This window comes from Sphaerodactylus townsendi, linkage group LG16, assembly GCF_021028975.2.
Source record: "Sphaerodactylus townsendi isolate TG3544 linkage group LG16, MPM_Stown_v2.3, whole genome shotgun sequence".
NCBI classification, from domain to species: Eukaryota; Metazoa; Chordata; class Lepidosauria; order Squamata; family Sphaerodactylidae; genus Sphaerodactylus; species Sphaerodactylus townsendi.
Window position 1 is genome coordinate 6542298 of NC_059440.1, and position 12256 is coordinate 6554553.

Consider the following 12256-nt stretch of genomic DNA (forward strand, 5'->3'; position numbering starts at 1 on the left):
AACGCATTACACGTAACCCACCCGGTAACCTCATTAGCCTATATAGCTCTCTAAGCCTCTGCTGTGGAAATACTGATTACGCTCAAGCGATCAGGGTCCGGTATCTTTCCTCTGATGCCACAACGGACAGCTGGGGGGAAACATCGCTGCACTCACAGATGGAACTGCAGATACGTTACAGATTGAAAACCAGAGGCCTGGGGAATGCGTACGTCCCATGTTCGAAGTGCTGTGAAAGAGAATCTCAGGCCTGCGCACAGAAGGAGAAACCTTCACCCAGCACAGTCCAAGCCGTTCACAAATTGTTTTCTCGACGAGAAAGTTACTTCAACGCCATGCAAAACTTTGTGGGAAGGACCACATGGGTAGGATCCTGGTAATTGCGCCCAACACAGATTAAACAACACGGTGCATTCCACCGTGTCTCTCACGACCACAATGTGTCGCAAAAGCTCTTTGGCAACAGGGCAGATCTGCCAAATGAACACATATGCGCTCTTCTGCTGAGCCTTTGGCAAAATTTCTCATCTGTAGATCTGGGCAGCTACTGAAGCTATGAGGGAGGAATTCAGAACAGGTAGGGATGCAAGATGGGGTCTAGAGATCTTCAAGAATGGAATCTGATCTACAGAATATAGTGATCCGTTTCCCTAGAGCAGGGATGGCCAACCTATGGTGCTCCAGATGTTCATGGACTACAATTCCCATCAGCCCCTGCCAACATGGCCAATTTTAGTCCATTAACATCTGGAGAACCATAGGTCGGCCACCCCTGCCCTAGAGCAAAATGGCAGCTACAGAGGGGAGGAGTCTATGGCATTATATGAGATTCCTTTATAAATTCCATACTTTCTAGGCTCTGCCTCCAGTTCTTCAGGAATTTTCTAACTTTCAGCTTCGCCTTCTTCACAGGGTTGACACAGGGGAATAGAAGGAAGGACAAAAGAGCCATGTACAGTGTTGGGATCTTCTTTAAGGAATGGCAGGATAAAAATTATATGTTTACATCTTAAAAACTGTCGGAGACAGCTGTTTGGGCATCTTGTGATACACAGGTAGAGGTGTCTGGTCATCTTTCTTCACCAATTACTACTGACGAACTGGTTTCTTTTGCATTCCCAACAAGAGGCCTTTTAAAATCCTCTCGACGCAAATCCACTGGAAGCAAACTCCTCAATTTTTGGTTTCCTATCTGGTTTCACGGCATCATGCAAAAGAAATCCTTGCACAACAATGTTCTTCCATTTGTCCCTTGCCAATATTGGGGCAACCCTGGGAAACTCTCCTGTCTTTTCCAAGGACAAACTGTGGGCATGGGAGCCAATTCATCTCCACTTTCAGTGTTAGGACCATGTCACTCACTGGGTGGGCACATAACCAATACTCATTCTCCACCAGAGAAACACGGGGAACTGAATTTGTTTCCACACTCTACCAGAGTTTCCATATTTACTTGTTACTTGATAACTTCATTTATAGCCACGCTTTCCCACTGAGACTCAAGGCGGGTTTCAAAATGCAATCAAAACAATTCAACCACACTGCCAAGGTCACGAATCAGCAAAACAAGACAACAGAGCTAGGGTTGAAGAGCTGGAAAATAACACAAGCAACTAATAAAAACCATCTAGTGCATAGGTGTCAAACTCGCGGCCCTCCAGATGTTATGGACTACAGTTCCCATCATCCCCTGCCAGCATCATCATGGAGCAGCAGTGGTGTAGGACGTTAAGAGCTCGTGTATCTAATCTGGAGGGACCAGGTTTTATTCCTAGCTCTGCCGCCTGAGCTGTGGAGGCTTCTCTCCCACACACGCCAGCTGGGTGACCTTGGGCTAGTCACAGCTTCTCGGAGCTCTCTCAGCCCCACCTACCTCACAGGGTGTTTGTTGTGAGGGGGGAAGGGCAAGGAGATTGTAAGCCCCTTTGAGTCTCCTGCAGGAGAGAAAGTGGGGGATATAAATCCAAACTCCTCTTCTTCTTCTTCATCTGGAGGGCCGCGAGTTTGACACCTGTGATCTAGTGGTTAAGAGCAGTGACCTCCAATCTGGAGAACCGGGTTTGAATCCCTATTCCTCCACGGGAGCAGTGGACTCTTATCTGGTAAACGGGATTTGTTTTCCCACTCCTGCACATGAAGCCTGCTGGGCGACCTTGGGCCAAACACAATTCTCTCAGAACTGTCTCAATCCCACCTGCTTCACAAGGCATCTGTTGTGGGGACAGGAAGGTTAAGGAGTTTGTAAGTTTCTTTGATGCTCCTTTCAGGAGAGAGAGGTGGAGTATAAATCCAAGTTCCTCGTCTTCTTCATTTATATTCCTGAAATGAGGTCCATAACTCTGGGAAGCTCACCTGTCCTCCAGCCCCTCCAGAAGCAGTTGATTCAAGATGGGAACCATTTTGTCATCCGCAAGAGATCAGGTGCCACACAAGGTAACAGTACCCAGAAGAGCCATAGAGGATGTGCCAAAGAGCTACACGTGGCTACCTGGAGACTGAATGGGCATCACGGGCTTCACATTTAAAGTTAAAACCACCGAGGTTTTAATTGAATATCGGCCAGTCCCCTCCTGGGGGTTAACGCCGGACATCATCTACTTATTTTAATTATAGAAGATTATTGCTGCTAATGTCTTAATGTTTTAATCTATTTATTGTTTTAATTGAAATCATATGTTGTATTGTGTGCGATTGTTTTGTGAACCGCCCTGAGCCCTTCAGGGGTAGGGCGGTCTATTAAACTGAATAAATATCAATAATATCAATAACATCAATATTAATATCGATATTAATATTGATATTATTATCGATATTATTATCAATATTATAATATTGATATTATTATTGATATTATTATTGATATTATTATTGATATTATTATTATTATTATTATTATTATTAATATTAATATTAATATTAATATTAATATTAATATTAATATTAATAATATTAATATTAATAATAATAATAATAATAATAATAATAATAATAATAATAATAATAATAATAATAATAATAATAATAATAATAATAAATGAGGCAATGTTTTAAAAATGAACTGCAGGCCGGCCCCAACCAAGACCAACACTGGGAAAACAAAGCCAGGTGCTCAGAGAGAAGGTCAAGGCTGTCTTTGGACACGAAACCCAAATTCAAATCCTTCCTCAGCTATGAAGTCCGTTCGGTTGTCACCGTCTCTCCCCCCAGCCTGCTTTAGGGAAAGTAAAAGAAGAAGAGTTTGGATTTATATCCCCCCTTTCTCTCCTGCAAGGAGACGCAAAGGGGCTTACAATCTCCTTTCCCTTCCCCCTCACAACAAACACCCTGTGAGGTAGGCGGGGCTGAGAGAGCTCTGAAGAACTGTGACTAGCCCAAGGTCACCCAGCTGGCGTGTGTGGGAGTGGACAGGCTAATCTGAATTCCCCAGATAAGCATCTACAGCTCAAGCTACTGAGCGGGGAATCAAACTTGGTTCCTCCAGATTAGAGAACACCTAGTGCTCTTAACCACTACGGCACTGCTGTGTAGAAGAGACCTGTGCTGCTGCCAACTCTCAAACACACCGGCCCCTGATCTCAAACGTGTCATTTACCCTTTTTGGCAAATGACAAGACACTCAGTTCATGCTTAAAGACGCTCATGATAATTCCACAAAACCAGGACAGCTGGCATTGGAAAGGGGGTTCGGGAACTTTCGCTTGGCTCAAGAGGCTCTCCTCTCCTCTCTCTCTCACCCAGTATTCGGGACGAGCCAAACGGAGACGAGGGCGCGGTGTTAACAAACACAACCCTCAGCCCCTTTTCGCTGCTGATGCCGCCAGCCACGGGCCAGAATCGTCATCAGGCCAATGAGCTCTTTAATGAAATGAGTCCTCCAGGCAGCCAGCAGAGCAATTTATAGCTGGGCCAGGAGTCCGAGAGAACAATGTGGATGTACGGGCAAGAAATGTGCTGCCTCAGCCGGGCGACTGCAGCTGCCGCCAAAGCTCTGCTGGCAACGTGGCGAAGGACCCAGCCCCTCACCAAGAGGCAGGGAAGCTGCCCAGCCAGACCGCCCCCACCCCAGCCTCAGGGTGGCCTGCTGCCAAGGGCACCTTTCAACTTGGATGCGGTGACGCCCTTCCAGACACTCCAACTTCGCTCTAAAAACCCACTTAGGCCATGTCTAGCACAATTTCTGACTGGATTTGTTTTCCCAACTTTAAACCCACCAGGAAAATACAGCAGATGCTATGCTCAGCAAAGGACAAGAGAGACCCCCTCACTTCTGCAGGAGTCTATCGCATACCCTGCAGCTGTGGAAAGGTCTACATAGGAACCACAAAACGCCGCATTCAGACTCGTATTAAGGAGCACGAAAGACACTGTCGGCTTAACCATCCTGAAAAATCTGCGGTTGCAGAACATGGGTTAAACAAAACTGAACATAACATTTTATTTGAGAACACTGAAATTCTGGACAATTCAGAAGGTTACTATGTCAGACTGCACAGGGAGGCCATTGAAATTCACAAAACACAAAGACAACTTCAATAAGAAAGAAGAGACTCTGAAAATTAGCAAAGCTTGGTTCCCAGTACTTAACAATGGACTGATAAGCCCCACCCGCAATACAACACTATCAACCACACCTTTGCATAGCAAGTTCCACCCAAACACTTAATGACTGGTTCCCCACCCTGGGACATGGACAATATACCCCACTAAACTTTCCCTTCTCACTGGGCACAGTGTGTAACAGACTTCCCTCTGTGATACACCTCTGAAGATGCCAGCCACAGATGCAGGCGAAACATTAGGAATAAGATCCACCAGACCACGGCCACACAGCCCGGAAAACCCACCACAACCAGTTGAAAGCCTTCGACAATATATTGTACTATTATTTTTACTGATGAATGTCAAATTAAAATATTTATTATTTCTGATATGTTGTTGTTTCTGGTTTTTTGTAGAATCCACATCTAACATGCTAGACGGTCGATAAGATTTGATGTATGGATATTAGTTCCATAGGTGTGTGGGTCATTTGAAGAAAATCCAGTGGGATGGAAATGCATCAGGTCTTCTTGAGGTGCCGTTTGGGATATTTTGTGTATGACCCTAGCACAGTGATGGCGAACCCATGGCACGGGTGCCAGAGGTGGCACTCAGAGCCCTCTCTGTGGGCACACACAGAGTTCATCATGTGGGGGAGAAATCGTCCCCACCCCCACATCTAGGCTGGCCTGGGCTGCTGGGCTCGATTATTAGCATTAAACCTAAGACCGAGTTTTGGGGAAGCAGTGTAGGTAACCCTGTTAAGCACTGTTAAACCCCACTGATTTTCATGCAAAGAACTAAAGTGTGATCCTTTACCTGGGAGTAAGCTGGTAATGTGGCCTGCTTCTGAGTAAATCCTCCTAGGGTCGTGATTCACCCATTCGAAGAGTTGCATGGTTGCTTCAAGCAAAGCCAACAACTACCACCAAGCTTACTCCTGAGTAATACATGCCTCAGAGCCAACCATTTTTTCTTAACTGAAACCTCAGCATTCAGGTTAAATTGCCGTGTTGGCACTTTGCGATAAATAAGTGGGTTTTAGGTTGCTGTTTGGGCACTCGGTCTCAAAAAGGTTCGCCATCACTGCCCTAGCAATAGAGGTCTTGTGGTTATTTGTGGTGTATTTTGTGATACTTTTCGCGTGTTTTCAGATACCAGCGCACCTTTTCTATTGAGATTTTTATGTATAGTTTTCTATGGGTAAGAGACAAGCACAGTACAATAAAACGTATATATATATTTAACAGACATCAGACTTCTCAACTTCTTTGGGTTCCTAGATTGTTTTTCAGTTTGGGTTTGGGTTTTTTTTTTCCTTTGTGTTTTGTTTTGCCCCTTTCTTTGGTTGCTAATTTATCACACCCCCCCAAAGCACATCCGCCTTCTGACATAAAAGTTCCCAAGGCAGTCTAAGAACAAAAAAACGAGAGACACAAGCTCAAAAATACCAAAGACCTTGTCGTACCTAGCTATTAGAACACTGGACTAGGCTTGGAGAGGCCAAGATATTTGAAGGGAGGTCATGTTGGTGAGGGAGCAAGCTTGTTTTCTGCTGCTCCAGAGACTAGGACCAGGAGTGATGGGTTCAAGGTGAAGGAAAAGAAATTCCACCTAAACATTAGGAAGAACTTCCTGCCTATCAGGGCTGTCCGACTGTGGAATGCACAACCTCAGAGAGTTGTGGAGTCTCCTTGTTTGGAGGTTTTGAAACAGAGGCTGGAGGAACATATGTCAGGAGTGCTTTGATTGTGTGTTCCTGCATTGCAGGGGGTTGGACTTGATGGCTTTTGGGGTCTCTTCCAACTCTATGATTCTATGTTCAAATCTCCACTTGCGGGAGATGTTATGTGTTAAGCGATCCCAGGGCAGAAACACTTTCCCAGTCTAACCTACCTCCCTGGATGGTTGTGAAGATAAACTGAAGGAAGGGAGAAACAGAAGTCTCCACAGCACTGAGACAGAGCAGGATTTTAAAAGAAACATACTAAACCAATCAACCAGCAACTTCAAAACACAGTGAATAAAAACAGAAAATAAGAAGAAGAGTTTGGATTTATATCCCCCCTTTCTCTCCTGCAGGAGACTCAAAGGGGCTGACAATCTCCTTGCCCTTCCCCCCTCACAACAAACACCCTGCGAGGTAGGTGGGGCTGAGAGAGCTCCGAGAAGCTGTGACTAGCCCAAGGTCACCCAGCTGGCGTGTGGGGGAGTGTACAGGCTAATCTGAATTCCCCAGATAAGCCTCCACAACTCAAGCGGCAGAGCTGGGAATCAAACCCGGTTCCTCCAGATTAGATACACGAGCTCTTAACCTCCTACGCCACTGCTGCTCCTAGATTTGTCTATGCGCTCATTAAATGATCTACCCCCTGTAACAACTCTCAAGGTTGCTACCTTTTTAGCAGAAGTGATAAACGAAAGACAATACCAAAAACCCGAGCTCATGTATTCATACTAGTTTCCAAAAACACATGTCTGTACGTGACTTAATATAGCGACAAACGTGAGCCGTTATCAAAATGTAAGCGGATCTTAATTGTCTGATTCTAAACATTGTGTCATATATCTGACGATCTGTACACACAATGTTTTATTACGACTTGGATAGTGGATTTTATTTTTGTATTTATGTACAGGATTTTATTGTCTGTAGAGATTATAATTTGTGCCTAATAAAGATTTACTGTCTATGCACCCGATGGGAGAGGGCGGGGCGGAGACGAATATTCCTCGCAACTGGGCAGCGATATGGAGCTCCCATTTTTGTATGCTCCTGTGTGGGAGGATTCAAAAACAGAAAGGCTACCACGCAAGCAAGTCCTGTAGCCACCGGAGATCATATACCTCTTTGGGCATTCTAAAGATTCTTGCTCCGATACTGCAGCTGGCTTTTCCAGCTGCGAAATCATGACATAAAAGAAGAAGTGGAGGAGTTTGGATTTATATCCGGCTTTTTTTCAACCATCAGGATTCTCAAAACGGCTTACGAACTCCTTCCCTTCCTCTCCCCAAAACGCACACCTTGTGAGGTAGGTGAAGCGGAGAGAGTTCTGAGAGAACTGACCGGCCCAAGGTCGCCCAGCAGGCTTCATGTGCAGGAGCAGGGAAACAAATCCAGTCCACCAGATGAGAATCTGCCGCTCAAGTGGAGGAGTGGGGAACTGCAACTCCCCACAGTTGAAAAAACGTGGAGTATGAATCCAAACGGCCATTTCTGAACAAGGGCTCTTAGGTGAAAAAAACTCTAGTCTCCAAGATCTCAGGGAGGCCTCTGCTAGCCAGAGCAATCCTTGCTGTCTGGTAAACATGCCCTTTCCTTGCCAATAGCTGCTGTCCAGGGAAGAGATGGGGTCGCTGGTTAAGCACCTGTCTGCTTGGCGTGTAGAAGCTTCCCACAGCAACCATTGGCATGTCCGGTCCAAGGATCTCCAAAAACCATGTTTGGGAAACCATGTTTCTCTGCCCAAGACCCTGGACAGCCGGCCCTGGTCAATACAGGCTGCATCTAGTTCTCCTGGACCAGGGGTCTGCAACCTGCGGCTCTCTGGATGTTCATGGACTACAAAACCCATCAGCCCCCGCCAGCATGGCCAATTGGCCATGTCTGTTATGATCCTCCCAGTGGCAAGCCAGGCAGCAAACAGGACCTTGCTTAAGGAGGGACCCTGTAAGGTCTCCCAGATTGGCCATGCTGGCAGGGGCTGATGGGATTTGTAGTCCATGAACATCTGGAGAGCCGCAGGTTGCAGACCCCTGTGCCTGGACCAATGCTCAGAGGCTGCATCACACGCTCAGTTGGGCTCTTAAGGTGAGACGATGCCATAGCTCAATAAGGGCTCATACTTGGTGCACACAGAGCCCTGTGTTTGGTCTCCAGCTAGACCAACTCAGGAGTCAGGAAGGACTCTTCTCGGCTCAAACACACCACTACCAGCTAGGAGGAGCAGTGGATCGAATCCCGATAAAGCAGCTGCCTCCAGAAAGGTAACGCTTGGCAAAACCGAATTGTGTCAGGAGGCTTCGAGGAGCTAAGAGTGACACACACACACAGGGACTCGCTCCAGTTTTATCTTCACAGCAACCCAGCAAGGTAGGCAGGCAGAGAAGCAGAGACTTTCCCTAGGCCGCCCTGTGAGTTTCAGTGAGAATTTGAACCCAGGCCTCGCTAGCAAAAGTCTGGTCCCAAAGCCACACTAAGTACGTACATTAGGAGTTATTTTTATCCGCGGGAGACTCTCCAGCAGCGTTTACACACCTCATGTTTCCTTCGGTGGTTTCTCTCTTGAGTGAGAAAGATGACCAAGCAGTCTGCTTTTGCAAACCTCCGCAAGGCCCACAAGCAAAGGAGTCAGATCAAAGCAAGCCAAAGAGACAGCCCCCCCCCCCTATTTCTACCTTGGGTTTTTCTTGTGTCTGTCTGCCTGGAGGGGGGGGGGAAGCCACTTTGAAAACACCCAAGAGAAGCCATCCAGAAGAGAGAGATAAACTCTGCATTTGCAGTGATGCACAGTAAAAGCAATTTCCCCCAGGGGCTTCATCGGTCACCAGATTCCTGCCGGTTTCCAGGGCTGTGTGCAGGGCACCGAATCATGACAAAGCAAAGAAAGCCACAAGGGGCAGAGAATCCAGCCCTCGACTCCCCGTTAAATATAAGCAGAAGGCTCCTAGTCCCGATGGATGCCAAAAGGGTTTTGCAAAACTTGCGGGCCGCCTCTGCTTGAAGTCTCAGAAACCAGATTCATTTTGGGATAAGATTTCCAGAGCGGAGGGCCGAGACGTCAGGCCGCTCTCTCTATGTTTAGCAAACCCACTGAATTATGCAAAACAAAATCAACAGCTTTCTTTGCGGGAAGCACACAGGAGGGAAAAACATCACCGAATCCTTCGCTCAAAAAATAATCCTCCGGCATGACATTTCAATTTCTCTAAATGCCAGGATCGCTTAAAAGGCATTGATCTCAGCCTGCAAACGGGGTGGGGGGTGGGGATGCTGCTCCCCAGAGCAAAAAACCCCAAACTCTTCCCAGTCAACGACTAGCCCCCTTGGCTGCATGTACCAAATTCTGTGCATGAAAACATCAATATCCTCCCCGCCCAATTAGACTAGAGAGTGCAGCTTGCTAAGAGGGAAACAACCTCATCTCCAGAGACCGAACCAGCTGCATTGGTAAATAAACAGAAAGAGTCACATGGTAGTGGTATAGCCAGCAGCATAACTTATCTCCAGCATGCGGAAAGGGGAGCTCCCAGAATGGGGCTCAGACCGCCCCCACCCCCCAGGAATCTTCCACCGGACCCCTTCCCAAATGCTGCAAAAAAAACAACAACAACCCTCCAGACTTGCTACCTAAAGTTTCTTCAATGGCAGGGAATCTTCGACCACCTGGACATCTTTCGAACCCAAGACTGCCTGCCAGCCATGTCCCACCCTGAAGTGGGTGCTGATTCTGACCAGTTAGAAACACACAGAGCAGGAAACAAAAGAGATGGGGGCTGGCATCCCAGCCTAGAGAGGCAACCAAACAAAGGAGGGTTTACTAGCCGTGTTTACTAGCCGAGCTGTTAAGCCGCAGCAAGGCATGCATCGCGGGTTAAAAATGATCAAGAAGGATCTCTGCCTGCTCACCTGGGAGGGGGGAGAGCTTCTTCACCCACCTCAAATAATGGGGTTTTTTTTGCTAGCGCCAGTTCTACTCCCCCATTTATAGCTCCGTACCCAAGTCAGGTACCCTCTGGACTCTGCTCTGGGTCACACCCGGAGTTCTGCCCTGGACATCTGCGCCACCGATCCGCCACGCTCTCACAGGATCGCAGGGCCCACGGCTCTCTCCTCCCACATTCGATGCTCACAAGGGCCCTCTACCAAGCTTCGTGGAAGAGCCGGGATTGGAAGCCCCAGGTTCCAGTGTGACGATCTAGCCACTACACTGTACTGCCTCTCATGCTTCCAAGTCCATACACAGGATGGGTTCCTGGAGAAGCAATACCACCACTGTTGGCCCTCCAGATGCAAGGGACCACTGGTCTGGTCCAGCAAGGCTCTGGTGATGTTTTGAAGAACCCGCTCCCGTTTAGGATGAGATGAGTTCTAAGCAGAACAGTACAAATGTCCACATTTCACGTTCTCTCTCATGCACACATGCAGAGATACAACAGACACCTTGGATCACATCAGAGATGGATCCCAGGGACCTGAATCTGTGAAAGACCAGAGACCCCGTTGGTTAGCAAACCAGACTTGACGCGGTGAGACTCCGGTTCAAATCTACTCTCTGCCACCGGCTCCCTTCTTCACCTACGCTGATCTACCCTGCAGGGCTGTTGTGAGGATCAAGCAAGGGTGCGCAAAGAACTACGTTCCCCTGAGCTCCTTGGAAGGACCGCAGGATGGAAAACTCCAAGTCATGTCCCAGTTATAAACCCCCAACTCCTTCCACTGCCTCGGCTTTCTCCATCTTTCTCCAACAATAAACACCGGCCGCGACGCTGCGCAGAGGAAGCGGCGCCAAGAGCGAAAAGGCACAACAGCCAGTCCAGGGTTCGAGTCCCGGGAGGCTCCAGCCGGGTCTCGGATGTCCAGAGGAAGCGGCCTGACGACGCAGGGCCGGGCGTCTTCCTCGCCCCACGTGGCAGACAACGGGGCAGCCCCTGAAGCCAGCCAGCCAGCCAGCCAGGGTCACCCACCCGCGGGTCTCCGGCATCCAAACGATGCGCGCCACGGAAACCACCACCGGTGCCACCAAGCCGCGCACGGGCCAAACCCCCTCTCGGGGCCAAGAGCCCCAACTGGGCTAACAAAGGGGGGGGGGAAAAAAACCATCACCACCCCCGGGATCTGGCCACGACCCCCACCCCCCCCCCACCCCCACGCGCGCGCGCACAACCACGCACCTCCTCTCCCCCAGCAGCCCCTCCACCGGAGAGCCAAGCCGCCCGTCCGGGACTCTGCGGGGTCAGCAGCGCGGGGGCCACCACCCGGCAGGCTGGGCTGCCCCCTCCCCGATTGCAACGCGCGTGTGGGGCGGGGGGTGGGGGGTGGGGTTGTCCCGCGTCCAGTCCCGTCGCTGGAGACGAGTCCGGGGCGCGCGCACGAAGAGGCGATTGGGCAGCTGGAACGCGGCCCCGGCCCGGACAGTCACGTCGCCCGCGGACAGCGCGGGCCGCCCCCTCCCCGCCTCTCTGGCCCCACGCCGCCGCCGCCGCCGTGCACCTTTGGGGAGAGAGGGGCCCGACCTGGTGCAGGATCCCCGCTCACCTGCCGCACCTGCCCAGCGCAGGAGGCTCGCCAAAGCCCGGGGGCGCGCGGACGGACGGACGGACGGAAGGAGGGAGGGAGCAGGGCCCCCCGCCAAGGAACCAGCCGCCGCCTCCAGCCCCGCGCCCCTCTTGCGACGGCACCCCTCCGGCCGGCCGCCCCCCCCCCCGCCCCTTTATAAAGGCCACCCAAGCCCGGCCCCCTCGCCGCTGACGGCCACCCCAGGGAGCCAATCCACGCGCCCCGGCGCCTAGCAACACCCCGGCGGTTGGCGGCGGCCGGACGCGGCCCCTTTTCGGCAGAGGCCAACCAGAGGCGGCTCCCCTCGGCGGGAGGAGGGAGCCGGAGGAGCCCCGAACAGCTGGGGGCAGCGCGCAGCCAATGGGAGGCGCGGAGGCCCCGCCAGCGTGCGCGCCGGGAGGGGGGATAACAAAGCGGCAGCCCCGAGCCTTAAAGGGG

The 12256-nt window shown here is 50.1% G+C and overlaps 1 protein-coding gene across 1 annotated transcript in view; it reads right to left on the minus strand.

The window, feature by feature from the left end:
- YPEL2 (yippee like 2) overlaps positions 1-11940 on the minus strand; it is an 81229-nt gene extending 69289 nt beyond the window's left edge. Inside the window, exon 1 of the mRNA XM_048518445.1 lies at positions 11753-11940. The gene's annotated coding sequence lies outside the window, so the exon portion shown is untranslated. The remainder of the gene's footprint in view (positions 1-11752) is intronic.
- Positions 11941-12256: the final 316 nt, after the last annotated feature.